Source organism: Varanus komodoensis, unplaced genomic scaffold (genome assembly GCF_004798865.1).
Source record: "Varanus komodoensis strain SLA01 unplaced genomic scaffold, ASM479886v1 scaffold19, whole genome shotgun sequence".
Taxonomy (NCBI): Eukaryota; Metazoa; Chordata; class Lepidosauria; order Squamata; family Varanidae; genus Varanus; species Varanus komodoensis.
Window position 1 is genome coordinate 13,093,590 of NW_025335550.1, and position 17,639 is coordinate 13,111,228.

The following is a 17,639-nucleotide window of genomic DNA, read 5'->3' on the forward strand; positions in this document are numbered from 1 at the left end:
GCACTGATTAAGGTTTTTCCTAAACATAATTGCCTGGCAAAGGGGGGGTTTTCAGGGAAAGCAATTGTGGTATATGGTGAGGGGAGAGCAAGGGCTTTCTTTCCCAGCTGCTGTCTCCCTAAATATCATACACAGGCACACCAATGGACACTCAGAGTTCTGGAAAATGGATTCAGCATTTGAATCCATGGGCCCAGGCCTAGCAGTGACCCTGCTGGTCACTGACTATGCATCAGACTAGTTTGAACTGCTGCATGTGCTTTTCTGATACACCTCAGCACTGGATTATGTCAGTGTGGTGCGCACGGTTGTTCACACAATGGCCAACCAGCTGCACAGCACGCATGCAACAGCACCTTCCCATCCATGTTTCCCAACAAATGGTGTGCACAGACATTCTGTCTCTGATAAATGGAGGTGGCATATAGCCATCAGGACTAGTAGCCGTTGTTATTTTTATCCTCCATAAATTTGTCCGGTCCCCTCATTAAACCATTCAAAGTGGTGACCATCCCTACACCTTGTGGTAGTAATATCCTATGCACAAAATGATTTTTTGTTAAATGATTTCACATCACTTTTGTTCTTCTGGCTGACTTGGTAGACCACAGTTTCACTGTTTTCAAAGAACAGCACTGACACTTGGAATGCTTTTAGCACATCCAGTTCAAATTAAGCTGATTCAGTACCATCAATGCATGATTTCCAATGGTCATGACTGGTGTGACTTCATGGTTCAGCCAAGAGCCAGCAGTACTGTGTGAAAGCACCCTTAAACTTGTCACATCAAAGTATATCACTTCCCTTACAAAACTAGAAGTTTCTGTTTAATAGCTGTCTTTTCAATTCATACATTGAAAACCATTTCTTCAAACACATGAGTAATGAAAGTTAACTATTTTGGTAACACCCTATCTGCTACTGAGAAAAGTTAGAATTCAGAACTTCACTGTTTGGGATCCATTCCATTTTTTGGATTATTGTACTGGCAAGTTCAGCACATTAGTTTCACTTACTGGAGCAGCTATTTTGGCATGCATATTGCATAGATTTGCATTTTAAAAGGTTTTTTTTAGGAACACAGCTTCCCCTGGATATATAACTCCATAACTCTTAATTTTCTACTGGAGGTTACATGCATGCCCGGGGTTAAACAAAAATTGCAGCCCTTGAGGTAGAACAAAGTAAAAATATCATTAAAGGGATGTTAATTATTTATAATTGCAAAACAAAATAGCTAGAAATTGCAGGGAAATAAAGGATAAATTCTTTATACACAAACACGATTGTTTAAAACCACAGGCCTTGCCCTTGGCAGAGGGGTGCATCCAAATAAGTGACAAAGCCCATTAACATTATCATAGATCATTCAGACACAAAATACCTAAAAGGAATGCCTGGTTCGGCCAGATTAAGGCTACTTTAAAAACTGTTCAGCTTTTCCCAAGGTGACCACAGATTTGTCATGCTCCAATTGCAGACTGCTGAATTCAAATATGTTTCTTCCGAATGAGCTCAGGGCAGAGGGTCATAGTCCAGGTGGAACATGTGACATGGTGGAGATAGGCAATGCAAAAGTTGTTTCTGAGTTCAAGCATGCATTCGTCTCATCACCTTACAATTAGGACTATGAAACAGATGGTGCTTGGATGAAGAAGCTAGTAACAAGCAGATCAAGCTGATGACATCACATTACCAAGGGAAATCACCATGGCCTGAATTACATGATGTAGTTATTACAGATGCAGACCTGTGGGAAGCGAAAAGGAGGAGTGAAAAGATGTTAACACTGAAAATACTTCCTTTCAAAGTAAATGTAGACTGTAATCAAACTATTAAAACCCAAACATATTAAGAGTAAGTTATAATATCAATTTATGCCATGATAATAAGCCTCCTCCCACCAGTTACTAACCACAGGGAGAGCCACAATATATAAACATGTCAGGAATATGCTCAGACACTTTATTTTGCTTTTTTAAAACCTGATAAAATGAACAAGGATCCCAGTGCAGATCCAGCCCAGGTCAACAATTCAGGGATACTGCTATTTTTGATGTAGAGTTCCTGTTTAAGGATGAAGTAGACATGAACACTTTACTTGGTTTGAGCAAGGATATTTTTAAAGTCAAACATACATGTTATTTTTTGCTAGGGCTGGCAGAGTGAGGGGTAGATGCTGGGGAGCAGTGATGGAGGAGAGAGCTGTGCATGCCACACGGCCCACTCTGTAAGCTTCCCTTTGCCTTCCTTATGTATAGTAGAGGCACTGGTGAAATAAGACTCTGCTTGCCCGTTCGGGTTTTGCAAGGGTGGGGAGCACCTTGTCCTTCACTTCAGATAGCACAATTCATGGCTCACCCTACCTTTTACCCACCTGGTTGTCTTCCAAATTGCAGAGCCCAAAGTAGCATCGCAGATTATAGGGACAGCAGTGAAAAAAACACCCAAAGAGAGCCTACTGGGTGTGTGCAATCCAAAGAGCTTTTACAGATTATTTAGACATACGGGAAATACATGCAGCATGAAGGCAGCCACAAGGGACTAGGATGTTGGAGTTTGTACAAGAAGTTTTTAAAGCCTATCATTTACATACAGTTGGGAGGAGGGGTGGGGGATCATGTAGGCTGCTAGCTAAAGGCACATTAGAATAAAACCCGCATTGAATGGGATTTGGAAAAGTACAATACAGGCAGAACCTTCAGGACAGGTAAACCATTAGCAGTTCTAGGAGTGTAGGCCAGGCCTTTCATTAGCATTTCTAAAGTGTCCTTGGGAAGCAAGACTTGCAACTTGGATTCCTGATCAGATTAGATCAGGAATCCCATCTTAAGCCTAAAACTCTTCCTACGGTTTGCTCATTTTCTCCTGACAATAGTGTGTATGGGACTGTCATGGGATGCACCCTGGTGATCCAGGCATTCTACATCTTTGTGTGCTATGATACTTCCAGTTTTTATGTGATTTATTTTAGAATGTATTTTTAGATTTCATTGTAAGCCATCACAGACATTTTGTTTTTTCCCTTTGGAGAAGCAGGTTATACATTTCAATCTGCCTTGTGTATAAAACCTCAAAAGTTTCTAACCTTCTGGGGACTGGCGGAGGCAGCATGGAGGCAGGATTCCTATCCTGGGCACAGAGGAGGCAGTTTTCTTCCTCTGTCAGACCACTTGATTTCCATACTAGTTTCAGAGATGAGAGTGCACTCCATCCTCCTCCACCAGCCCTCTCTGCCTGCAAGTCTCATGTTACCTATTGGGATCAGCTGAGTGCTTAAATGCAATGGTGCTCTAATTAATTAGAGAGCCCTTTTATGTGTTGCTTGTGCGATACAGGGGCTTACTAGGAGACACTTCTCGCAGTGGCAGTCACAAAGCAAGGGTAATATGTCCAGTGCACACACTTGTATAACGAAAATGAACCCATGGTGGTTATGATTAAAGTATTTCTGAGACCGCTAACAGCATTAATTCCTTCACAAGGTTACAGGTGGGGGGTTTTAATTCAATGGCTTGAATCCTATTTTCTTCGTTTTTCTGATAACAGAACACAGATCAGTTTCAAAGAATAGAGGTTCTTTGGCTCCCCTGCCCTGTGTAGCCTCCTGTGCCCCTCCCAAATCCTTTCCTAGGCGATGGTGAAAACGGTATAGGATATAATGGGGGTGGGGGTACAGATGGAAGGTGACTTGGTGGAAACCACACCATCCCTTAATGTGAATGGAGGAACAGTTTAAGAGCTAAGCCAGTAAGGACAGAAACACAGTGCACACACTCAGAACTCAAAGGCAATAAAAGTGGGAAGGAGAAAGAGTTGGAGAAAAAGGGAGACCTATAGAAAGGGCAGACAGGGAGAGTAGAGAGAGAGAGAGATGGAGCTCAGAGAGAATGGATCAGCTGTGGATTAGGCAACTTTTAAATCAGCCATTGAAGCTGTGTCTTTAAAAGCAGACTAATGAACAAAATTAGCAGATGACAATGATGTGAAAACTTCACCCATTGATGTCTGAAGATCAAATGGTTTTTAAAGGTCTGTGAGATGCTCTAGGCTTTTTACTTTTATGGTAATTCCTTAAGTTAGAGTACATTGCACTATAACATTATAAAAAGTCAAAATAAATTTAGAGAAAAAGGAAACACAGACAGAGATGCTAACTGACTTGTGGAATGGGAGAAAGGAGGGGAATAAAAGAGTACAGGAGTAATACAGATTAGAGAGAGAAACAAAGAAAGTTGGGACTCTGAGAGAACTTTGAGGGTGGGAAAAAAAGAGTCAAAAAGGCAATTGGAAGTGGGAGTTCAGAGATATGGCCCAAAAAATGCTATGAAATGAGGGGGAAAAGTACAAAATGACTTAGATTGCTTCTGTGCTATTCCTTCTATCTGAAATTGCCATCCTTTATTCAATAACTTTTTAAGGACCATCCAGACCTTGTTACTGTTATATTACTGTGACCTGTTTTCCTCCCATTTCCCTCCCCTCAGATCTGATTTATGGAGATATATTGTCATTAACTACAGTTGACACACCAGCCAGTCTAAACAGTCAAAGCCCTATTGAGTCTTTTCAGGCCTTCTGTGACTTTTAATGTAAACATTCCTGTTCACAGTTCAAGCCCATTTTACTGCTTCCTATGGATTATGGCTAGTAAAGACTAAACTTCTTGAGTTGCCCCAATATGTTTTGTTCCTATAGGGGAAGAAAAAGCCTTACAAACTCACTTGCTCAGAAAAGCAGCAGAGCTTTTGTGGACGTCAAGGTCCTTCCTACCCAAGACTAGCTGAAGCAAAAGTTATTGCTATCCTGTCTGTTCCCCCAGCAGGCAAGTGAGCACCCAGAGATATGTTACCCCTAGAATTCCCCCCACTCTACCTAGCATATCCTGCTGCTGAAACTTTCTTAGTCCAGCCAGGTGAAGAAATAGAAGTAGCAGCTGAAAACATTCTTAACCTTACCCAGGCAACATCAACAAGCAATGGTGCTCCCCCATCCATGCACGCACTAACCCATGCAAGGCCTAGAGCAGGGGTCCTCAAACTACAGCCCGTGGGCCAGATACAGCCCTCCAAGATCATTTACCTGGCCCACCTCAGAGCTTTCAGACTCATTCAGTGAAAACAATCCAAAAGCTCTGAGCTGGTGCAGGCATACTCTGAAACTCAGTTTCAGAGACTAGCAGAGAGCCGGCGCACGCACAAAATTGTGACAGCTCTCTTCAACTGCACGTGCACTGGCTCTCTCTGCTAGTTCTGGCTAGCTCCTGCTGCTATGCTGGTCTTGCCAGTGTGAATTGTGCATGCGCCGGCTCTTCCCCCTATTGCACACATGCATGGGCTCTGAATAGAGGGGAGCGGGAATACAGAAAGGAGGAGTGGGAATACAGAAGAGAGGAGGTTGGTGGGAAGAGAGAGAGAGATGGAGACACTAAAAAAAGATAGAAGGTAAGAAAAAATATTTTTAACTATGTAATACTTTTATTAATGAATATTTCTGTGTCAGATTTATTTTATCTCCTAAATATAACTAACCATGGTATTTCAGCATAAGGAACAGAGTGCAGTCCCTCACAGCTCACTGATGACAATTCTCTGTGTGATTACATCAGCTGAGAGAGCAGAGAGTATGTGCGGAGGTTCCCTGCATTCTGTCATAACTATCTGCACTCTGGCAGCCCTGAGATATGTACAACATGACAGTGACAGGAACCACATACAGTGAAGAGACTGAGTGGCACAACTTCTGATGCTGCAAATATATATATATATATATATATATATATATATATATATATATTAATTTAAAAAATATAACACAGGTTTTTTAAAAAAAGAGAACCTGCAACCAAAGTCCATCTTCACAAACTATATGCAGAGACATATGTGCAACTTCAAGGAAAGGGGAAGCTCATCAGTGATATGCAGTCACATGTGAAAGCATTTGAAGTAAAATTAGACCTCCTCATTAAACTAGTGAAGGCGGAAAACTTCTGCCATCTCCCCACAACTCAAAACCTGTTGGCAAAAAAACCAGCAGTTGCATTCCCAAACAAAGCATGTGTGGATTCACTGGAAATCTTGCAAAGGGAGTTTCAAATTAGATTTAAAGAGCTTCATCTCCATGAACAGGCCATACAGTTTTTCTGGAACTCATTTTCTGTTGACATTGAAATTGTTGATCTGATTTACCAAATGGAACTGGCCGAACTACAGAATTGTGACTCTCTGAAAGATGCATTCAAGTCAAGCAGCCTTACAAATTTCTATGCATCTCTTCCCCCTGAGACATATCTTAATCTCAGGAACCATGTGCTCAAAATGGCAACCATCTTTGGCAGCACCTATATCTGTGAACAGACTTTTTCCTGAATGAAATATCGGAAATCTCCAACCAGATCCAGACTAACTGATGCACACTTGCATCACTTCTTACGACTAGCAGTGACAAATATGGAACCGGACATCGACCATCTCAATAGCCAAAAGCAGGGCTATACTTCTCATTGAAATACTAATAAGTTTATGTTGATTAAAATTGTTCTTCATTTTAAATATTGTATTGTTTTTTCCTGTTTTTTGCAGTACAAATACGGTATGTGCAGTATGCATAGGAATTCATTCATATTTTTTTCAAACTATAGTCCGCCCCCCCAACAGTCTGAGGGACAGTGAACTGGCCCCGTTTAAGAAGTTTGAGTTCCCCTGGCCTAGAGTTTCTATTGCCAATTCCCCACCCTTGCTCCAACCCCTGCAGCCCCAGAAAGGAGGCTTGCTAAGAGTCTTGGCTGCCAACACCCTCCAAGCAGAAATAAATAGATCTACACTATAGTTTTAAAGTCTAGAATTTTATTCCTTGGCCTTCAAAAGGGGCAATACAGAAGCGTGCAGCATTTCCCCAGGAACAATAATGGTTTGCAAAGTGCCTCATAGCACCCAGAAGGAAAAAGGGTACAGCAAAACTCCTGTATCTGTTGGTCCAGTTACACATTTTCACTTAACTGCAGTGACCTCGGTCTGAAAAAGAACTTGTAATGTGCCAAACAGAAGTCATAAAGTGCTTCCTTGAAGTGAAAATTCTCAATTTAATGGGAACATTTTAAAAATCATTTTACTACAATGACATAAAGTTACTAGGATGTAGGATAAGAATGAATCTTCTGTCTATGAAATTGTGAAACAAGAAATATATATGTACAGTATATAGTGTTCACTATTATCCGCAGTTTCAGGCATCCGTTGGGGGGCTTGGAACTGATCCCTGTGGATATGGGGGTCCTGGATACTGGTCAGAATGCCCCTTCCTGGGCAAACCTGCCCTGCTTATACCTCTGCATGTTGGACAGAGCTGCTGCCTTCCTACGCCCTGTTTTGCAACCCATTGGCAACTGGAACACTTCTCCAGAGGTGATACCATCATCCTTGTGATCAGTCCTAGTAGTTGTTACCTATGCCTCTAGAATGGTAGAACTCCAAAACTCACTTCTACAAGTTTGAAACGGGCATGATTCCACCCCAACTGTGCTATGCTAGAAGCCAAAGATGTTTTTAATAGTTGTGAAAGTAGCACGATAGAAGAAGGTATCCACACAAAGGGACCCAAACTTCTGAGAATGCTTCCTCCTCTAATTACATAGCTGAAGGATTGGTGCCAGCGACTACAATGCTGACCATGGAATTCCTACTTACAGCCTGACTTAAAGCAGCCTAGCTATAATAATGATGACTATAATAAAAATGTATATAAAATGGACTTTTATATTTTCTGTTTGACTTAGATGCAATGAAAATTGTGGAAGAGAGGAGAAGCCTGGTGATGTAATGTGTCTTACTTGAGTTCGATGTGCAGGAGAGCTATTGAATATCTAAAGAAAGCTAAAGGGCAGGTTTCTTGGATGGATTTTTACTGTGCCCATCAACAAATATTTTTGGGATAGTTTACCAAGACGCAAATAAAAACAGTAAAACATGACAGCAACAGGTAACTCACCGATTAAAAAGCAGTATAGAACAACGGTAAAAGCCTGAAAAAGTCAAAGCATTAAAAGGACAGCAACATGATCAGCAGGTGAGTTTCCAAGCCAGAGAGAGAAAGTTCCACAAATGGAGAATCAAGTATGCCCTCTTCTCCGTTGCCACTCACTCCACTTTAGGGAGCAGGCATACTCTGTCAGGATGTACAAGATGTGCGCTTGCACAACCGTTGAGCATGTCTGTTTGCAAACACGGGCATGAGCAGGAGAACATGATCTCTGAGAGTATCCCCAAATTCTCAAACATGAATGTGCTAATTTCAGAGAAAAATGAGTTCAAAATTGTAGAAGTTTTAAACATGTGTAATTTCATACTTTAGTCTAGGAGGAAGAGTTGCACAACTTTGAAAAATACTCAAGTTTTTATGCAGTTCTCCCTTTCAGTTTCATTAATGCAAGTTGAACAGCAATTGCAAGCGCTTGCAGATACCAAAGGAGAGACAGAGATCAAATGGCGCTTGGAGAATCTAGGTGAACTTGAACCTCTCTTGCTTGCCCATCTCTATTGCTCTAAGGAGTGTCTAGAGAGATGTCCTAGTGCAGTGATGGCGAACTTTTAGAGACCAAGTACCCAGACTGCAACCCAAAACTCACTTATTTATCACAAAGTGCCAACACTGCAATAAAACCCGAATACTGAGGTTTTAGTTTAGAAAAAATAACTCATACATTAACATCTTTTGTCTTAAAAGAAAAACACAATAACAGAGCTTTCAATGATACAAACAGCTTTTTATTGAAAGGTAAAAGTTTGCATTAGGCGCGCTTTGCATCTGAGTGTATTTCCTACCTTGTGGAGGCTTCTGCTAAAATCACAGCCAGTCCAAGCAAATATATATATCCTTGCTCTTGTTTTCATAAATTCTTCACAAACAACTAAATATGATGCTGCAGATTCAAATATGCCAGGGGGGCAGGACAACATTAAAAGAATCTCAGTCTCTTAATTAGAACATCTCTTTGCTAAATCTTAGATATTAAATTTCAATTTTTCGTAAGAAAACTCAAAGCTAAAACCTTGTGTTAATAAAAACGAATGAATAAAAACTCACAGCCAGTCCAAGCAAATATATACATATCCTTGGCAGTGCACTGACCGGCCATGCGAAAGCTCAGACGAGTCGCGGCGAATGAGTTGCGGCTTGTGATGTCATCGCCTGTCGCCGCTATTCCTTTCCAAGCATGCGCATGGCCCCTATGTGCGCTGTTATCCGATGCTCGGCTGCTGGGGTGATGCTGGGGCGACTTGGCTCGCATCTCAAAAGAGAGGGCTCTGTGTGCCCGCTGCGGCACGCGTGCCATAGGTTTGCCACCACTGCCCTAGTGCATCAACGAGTTGATAAGTGGGTAAGCATTTCTTCTAGTATGAGAATCCCAAGCTGTGACCAAGCCTTTATGGTCCTGGAGACAATAGATTTCTTTCAACACCAGCAAAATATGTTACAGCAGGTCCCACTTAGTACCCTAGCTACTAAATTGCTGTTTCTCACAAGTTAATTTAAGGCACAGGCCTATGTATATTTAGATAGAAAAAAAATCCGCAACTCCCAGCAGAGAACAGCAGGTTAACTGAGACCTAACCCTTTCCCTTTAATCTCTGTTTTTTTTAATAATTATCTTTTGGTCAGTGTATAGCTGAGAAGATTTTAAAAGAGCATTTTCAATATCAACATTAGTTTACCAAATTTTTTTAAAAACCTTGAAAAAGTAAAAAGCTTTCTCCTTCATCTAGAAAATGGATAAAACAAACATTGTGAATAGGAAAACACAAATATTTGCTTTTTAATTTAAAATACTGATTGGCTGTCTTTAAGAATGTTAAAAAAAACTTTGTGAAGCAGCTTCCAGAACAACTGAGAAAAGAATCCAGCTAAAACATTAACACAAACCAGCAGTAGCAACCAAAATATTCTGCCCATAAAATATGGAAACCTAACAAATAAAGCTAAAACTAAGCCAGCAGCTCAATAAAGGAAAAGCCACAGAAAACAAATAATCTTCACGGATTTTCTAATAGCTTGTAATGATGAGGCCCAGCACACCCTCCGTGTGGCACATCAGTGCGGAAAGTGCAGCGGCAGCACTGCACACTCCAACTGCCTGGCCTGGACAAAGACTTGGGCTGCCTCATTACAGACCAGCTGGTTTTGAAAGCGACGTTGGAAGCAGCCCACACAGAGTTAGGGTGACCACATGTCTCCTGTTCAGTAGGTGGCCTTCTGTTTGAAGGAATATCCAATTCAAGTATGGCTTAAAATAGAGGACCATCAGAAGAATGAGCAGGACCTTGAAATCGCATGCCTACAGCACTTAGACAGCAGAGTAACGAAGCAGGCACACAAGTCACCTGGTCACAGGTTTATACGTTACAGTGAGATGAACTGTATTTGTATTGTAATCATGCTAAATTTGCATATGCATATTGCCCTCTTCTGTCTTTTTCCGCAGCTTACAGGTGGCTACCTAACACAGGGTGCGTTACAAGAGTCCAGCCTGGACATTCCTAGACATGAATAACTGAGGCTAGGTCAGACTTCCCCAGATCGGACAGCAGTTGATGCATCAGCCTCTAATAAGACGCATTCCTGGCCACCAGCACCACCGCTGCTGCCACTACCTGAGCAGAGGCGAGAACTCCCCAGCCATACATTTCATCTTCTAACAGGGATACAGTCCCCTCCCAGACCAGTTTTAAGACCGTCCAGGATTATCGGTCTCCCATTTCCCACGCCTCCATCTCGTCTGTACTCACAGCTTGTTCATTCGCATCTACCCCAAAACTACCTCCATAGCCTCCCAAGGAGAAGTAGATGCACAGGAGAGGCAGAGCTGAGTATCATCCACATGCTGATATCACTTCAGTCAGCCTAAGTCTCCAGATGAAATCCCCAGTGGTTTCAAGTGGAGCTTAAAAAGCATGGCAAACAGCCCTGTGGAGCAGCAGAGGCCAACAACCATAGGTCAGAGCTTGTCAGGGTATATCAGCATATCCTACCCTTTCAGTATGTAGTATGCACTGTGTTCGCTTATGCTCATTCACCTAGGAATATATCCACGTAAGTGATCTGTTACACAGGCAGCACTTCAGGACTGGTTAAACAATCAGCACTGTGAGGCACATGAGAGCACTTCTTTGCTCAAAGGTGCATCCATGTGCATGTGCCATTGTGAGTTAAGAATGCAGCAAGTTAAACCAGTGAAATACAACACATAGACAGCCAGTGTGGCATAGTGGTTAAGAGCATGGGACTGGGACTCAGGCGATCCGGGTTTGAGTCCCCGCTTGGCCATGGAGCCAACTGGGTGACTTTGGGCCAGTCACAGACTCTCAGCCCAACCTACCTCACAGGGTTGTTGTTGTGGGGATAAGATGGAGGAGGAGAATGATGTAAGCTGCCTTGAGCCCTTTGTAGGAAAAAGGCAGGCTATAAATCGGGGGGAAAAAAATCTGTATCTGATTCACTCAAATGATAGAAAATAGGCTTTTAGCTCCCATTGGTTAAGCTTTAATTCAGGCAGTCCTGTAACCTACCTTCCTAATCTCCTGGAGGCAAAAGTAGATGTTGCTATGATTGGGTGCCTCTTGTCTCAGCCTTATCCTGTCCTGCTGGAGTGAGGAACCTCTTTCAGTCCGGGGACCAAATTCACTTCCAGAGCTTTCAAGGGCCACATTCCATTGGTGAACAGTGCCAACAGCAAAAGAAGTTGAGCCAACTATAATGGCAGGTTTCAGCTTAATGCTCTGACTGCCAGTATCTAAGGCTTAGGGGAGGCATTTCAAAATTTTAGAATTGTGTGGCAGGGACTACAGAAAGGCATATCATGAAACAATCGAGCTGGGGGAAAGAAGGTGGAACACAGCCAGAATGGACCCAAAGTAGGGTGGACACAAGATACACCCTTGCTGTATCTGAATTAGGTTATGCCATTATTTCAGTTTCAGGGAAAGCTCTTATAAATGTACAATTAGAACTAGTTTTAAGAGTTTTCATCTAGACTGCATGAGAAGCTGTATTCCCTGGATTCTACAACATGATCTGGTTCACATGGAAAATTATCGGTTAATTAACAGGGAACAGGGAAGAGCAAGTGCATTGCTTCTCACTTCTATTTTTAATCAACAATCTACAAATGGCTCTGTCATGGGTTCTTGAACATGATGTGTGAAATGTTACTAAACATCACAGGGACTAAAGAACCAGCAATTAACCCAACAGTTTGTTACAGTCACATGCAAATTAGCCACATGTTTTCTCCCAAGAAGAAATAAAGACTTTCAGTTGCAAATCCAAACCTAGTGCCTGATCTTCTGGGGTTGTTTAATTTATGATCCATTTACCTACTTTAGATAGGGTTAGTGTGGAAAGTTAGAACCCACATTTTCATTTTTGTTTACCTGCAATTATATCTTCTGACGTTGGATGATTAACCAAATAGTTCAATTCATCTGTTGGGTTCTGATCTAAATAAATTCTGAAACAACTTATCTCACCCTAATCAAGGCCTTGCTAATCCCAGGTAAACTGCTAAGGAAGCAGCACTCCAGGAAATGTGGGTGGGCACACATTATGAGGTAATAGAATTGGTAGATATCTAAATGAGTTCTTTTCCCCTGAATGCACAAGAGCTTAACTGTTCATTGAGGCACTAGATGATAGTGAGTCTTCACTGGCTATTTTAGTCCAACTAAAAGGTTGGAGCAACTTTCCCTTTAAGCAGCAAATCTTGCTATATCACAAATTTTACATGTGATTTGCTATGTGACATTGTATGGGTGAATGGTGTTTGAGAATTTAAAAAAAAATCCCTGAAGTTGCAGTCCTCAGCATAAAGCAGTAGTTCTTTCCAATATTGCTATAGTTGTTTTCCAAAAGTTGAAAAACTGTTCCACCAATAGGTTCAAATTCTGTTATCCACAGCTACAGCTGTTCACAAACAAAGGAAACCAAGATTGAACATGGAAAACAAATGTGAAAGTTAAATCTGAATCTAGTCTGAATTTGGGACTTATATCTTTAGCCCATTTTGTAAAAGGACCTTGTCTGGAACACTATTCCATACAGAGAATACCTAGAATTTGAGGAGATTAGCAACAGGTTAATAGACAACAGAGGCCAAGCATATGATGATTAACACATGATAACCTTTGCTTCTTTGACATACAATCTCCCTAACCAATTTCCCTTATTTACTTCATATCTAATGCCTTTGCTGGGTTGTAAGTGCCAAAGCACAACAATAAAACTCATATGTTTCACAATGGTATTTCCCATTAAAATTCAATATTAGTCATGATGGGAAGTTATTTTTCACTCTTGATGGAAGATAGGAGAAATCAATTCTTGGTGAGTACATAAAAATTCCAGGAACCCAGAGGTATTGGAGGAACTCATTAAGACCAGGGGGGAATCTCAGACTCTAGGAATTAAAGAATTCAAACATCTGTTTAAGCTCAATAAGTGTTTCTCCAATTAGGGGAAAAAATAAAAAAAAAATTGTTGACTTTCAGGGAAAAGCCCAAAGAGAATAAACAAAAGAGATTTATATCACATTAGATTTGGCAGATGGCACAATGAATAAGCTAGAATTGGGACAATTCTTTTAAAAGATTTGGTTAATTTAAATAAATGTTGTACAACCCCAGCAGCACTAGGAAAGGATTTTATTTACAGGCATTAACTGATGAAGATAGACCTGTTCTGCAGACAAATAGCTCAGCTCTGGCAGTGAGTAAATCTATTGTAGACCAATAAAAGAGAATGAGCAAGCAGACCCACTGGGCTTCTTCACACAAATTTGGCACCTGGGACAACCAAAACAAAATAGCATCCCTAATTTACTTCAGAGACATCTTTAACAACAACAATCTGTTATGGGATAGTTACTGCTAGGAATTAACAATAAAATATAAAGATATTACCAGGCTCCTCTGTTTATTATCATGGACTTCGTTCTCTCTTCAGTTTTAGTCATATCCAAATGGATGTTATCAAATCCTGACCTCTATTGTTTTATGCTATGATACTGACATCTTTAATCTTGATCCTCAGCAAAAGCTGGTGCGTTAAGCTGTCGATTAGAAGTTAGTATATGTTCTTATTCATGACCTTTGTTCTTGTTTTTCTTTACCCACGTTAAATGTTGTTTGTATGTATTTCCTTCAAACTGTAACTGAAGTTTCTTTGTTCTGCATGATTTTGCAATTCAGTGCCTACTTTGACACATGGGGAAGGTCTAAGACAGGGGTAGACAACTTCAGGAGTCCTGGGGCAACCACAGTTGCCAAAACATGATGTCTGTCATGGCTGCAGGGCATCGAAAGGTGAAAATTGGCATACAAAAACTTAAGTGAATTTAGGATGTCACTTTAAGTGAATTAGAGCATCTGTGTGCCACCTGTTTCCATCCTTGGTTTAGGACCTTCTCAATGTGCAGCAGGGAAAAGCTCTTGTTTCCATTTAGTTGTTGACCAAAGATAACAGCTTTCCCATGCTGAACCCAGAGAAAAGGAAGCCATTCTCATGTTCTGCAGGTAATTTCTCCCCAGATGGTCTGTAAGATCAGTTGAGCTAGAAGAGTGCACATTAGTTTTGCATCTGGGTATAAATACTGTTATCAGGATCCGGGCTACTTTGGTGGCCAGAACCAGACTGACCACTGTATTTGGAGGATTTGCAGGACTATATTTGCAGGATTGGTCCCATGCCTTGCTGGAGCTCTCAGACTGGGAACCTTGGGGGAACAGCTATATAAATGCAAGCTCTTTCATCCAGAACAGGCCTCAGCATCACAGGTCTTTCTGCAGTGCCTATGCCTTGCCTGACTGCCCCTTGCCATAGTCTCTTAGCAGCACAGGTCCTTCTGTTCACTGCTGTGCCTGCATCCTGCCTGACTGTTCTTGCTCCTGGTTCCTGCCTTTCCACGCTGCCTTGCTGTTTTGGCTGCCTCTTGTCTGACCTATATCCTGCCCCGCTGTGTTGCCTCAGTAAAAGCAGGTTGCTTACCTGTAACTGATGTTCTTTGAGTGGCCATCTGTGCAGTCACACATATGGGTTCTGTGCCTGTGCAGTGCCTTTGGCTGGAAGATTGATAGCTAATGGTTTGGTGGGAAAACTGCGCTCCCCTCCCCTCTAGCATTATCTATGGAGTGGAGTGTCTGCCATTTTCCAGTCTTTGACAGACCGGACATTCGCCCTCTAAAGAATAAACTACAACTAAGCTAGAAAGAAAAAAAATTGTCAGTATCGACGGTAATGAGAAAAAAATTGTGACAGTACCAAGAGCAAAAAATAGCATGGTACCGAAGAAAAATTTTAAAGCCACCCAATGACACCAAGCGGGGCCGGCGGGTGGGTTGTGTGACTGCACAGATGGCCACTCAAAGAACATCAGTTACAGGTAAGCAATCTGCTTTTCTTCGTCGTGGCCTCTGTGCATCACACATATGGGTAGAATAGCAAGCTTACCCTAAATGGTGGAGGGAGGTGTCATCAACGAAGAATAGTTGAAAGAACGGCTCTGCCAAAAGAACAGTCCTGTCTAGCACGAACATCCAGTCTATAATGCCTAGCAAAAGTACATGGAGTAGCCCAGGTAGCAGCTCTGCAGACATCCTCGATCGGAACTCCCGACGCAAAAGCTGAAGAAGCAGCTACAGCTCTAGTAGAATGGCCCCTGGGAACAGTAGGTAAGTCTATCTTGGCCAACTGATAGGACAGAGTAATAGTATGAACTATCCATTTGGACAGTCTCTGAGGAGTAACCAGAAAACCTTGATCTTGTTTAGAGTATTTAACGAAGAGCTTATTAGAATGTCGAATAGATTCAGTCCTTGATCTATAGAAAGCTAGGCAACACCATACATTGAGAGTGTGTAAGGATCTCTCAACCAGATTTGAAGGAGATGGAAAGAAAGCAGGTAAGACAATCTCCTGGCCCATGTGAAAAAACATAGCTACTTTTGGAAGAAAAGACGTATCCATTCATAGAACTACTTTCTCTCTGTGAAAATTCAAAATGGAGGGTCTACCCTGAGGGCACAGAGTTCGCTAGATCTCCGAGCTGAAGTTACTGCTACAAGGAAAGCGGTTTTCCAAGAAACAAGACATAAATCGATTGTTGCCAAGGGTTCAAAAGGAGGTCTTGTCAGTGCCTGTAGCACCACTGAAAAACAGATGGAGGTTGTAGAGTCCTTTAAGAAATCTCTTAACCAATGGTTGAGAAAAAACGGAAGAACCTTGAACTGCACCGCAATAGTAGAAACTTGCTGCTGTATATACTCTTATGGAGAATGGTTTAAGTCCGGAATGGTGGAGTTCTAAGAGGAACTGTAGGATATGATCTATGGATGCAGAGTTTGGCGAAAACGAGTGAGATTCGGCAAAAATAGAGAATCTACGCCACTTCGCCGCGTACAATTTCCGAGTGGATGGCCTTAGCGCAGAATCGAGAATATGTTGGATGTCTGGATGAAAACCCCGTGAATCCGACAGAATATTTGTCGGATCCGAGAACGTAGGAGAGGTAGATGGATTTGAAGCCTGGAATAGAGCGTTGGATCCAAGGATAGGATCAGCAGAGACTGCAGATGGCATTGGTACTGAACTGAGGTTGACTGCTATCGATTTCGCCAGGCTGTCAATTTCAGTGATGCTAGATCCGGGTGGCGGATCGTGCCCTCCTGTTGAGTTATTAGATAAGGAATGGGAGGGAGTTGAAGGTATTCCTCTCGAGAAATGTGAAGAAGTGTCAAGAACCATGGCTGGCGTGGCCACCAAGGAGTTATGAGCTGTCCTGTGGCCCCGTTGTGAAGTATTTTTGCTATTACTCTCATAATGAGGGGAATCGGGGAAGGCGTAAAACATCATATAGTTCCAAGGGATCATAAAGGCATCCCTGGACGACCCCTGTCCGATACCCACTCTCAGGCAAAAACTCTTGCACACCCTGTTCTGTTGGGTGGCAAATAAGTCTATATCCAGGAGGCCCCATCACTGGAACAACAGGTTGCGTGTCTGATGGTCCAGCTCCCATTTGTGAGAGGTGGACATGTGCCTGCTTAAGAGATCTACCGGCTAGATGTACTGCTATCAAGGTAATGTCTCTCGGGATGCACCACTCCCAGATTTGCATCAATAGCCGAGCTAACGTTGGTGACTTTGTCCCCGCTTGCTTGTTCAAGTAAAAAACTGTGGCAATATTGTCCGAGGTTATCCGGACGGCTCGATGGCAAAGTATGTCCTCGAATGTTTGTAGAGCTTTGAATACTGCAAGAAGTTCCAAGAAATTGATGTGATTCCTGGACTCCTGTTGATTCCAAACACCTTGCATGCGTAGGCCAGAGCACAGCACTCCCCATCCCAGCAGAGACGCATCGGTACCAAGAGTCACTGTAGGGTACCGAGGTCGGAACGGGACTCCGATGTTTAGGTTGTCTGATATCGTCCACCATAGTAGAGATTGTAGGACGGAGGATGGGAGATGAATCAGCTTCGTAGGTAAATCCCTCTGTGGTCGGAACATTCTGTTGAAGAACAGTTGAAGGGGGCGAAGTCGAAGCTTGGCATATGGAACTACAGGGATGGATGCTGCCATGTGCCCCAAAAGTCTT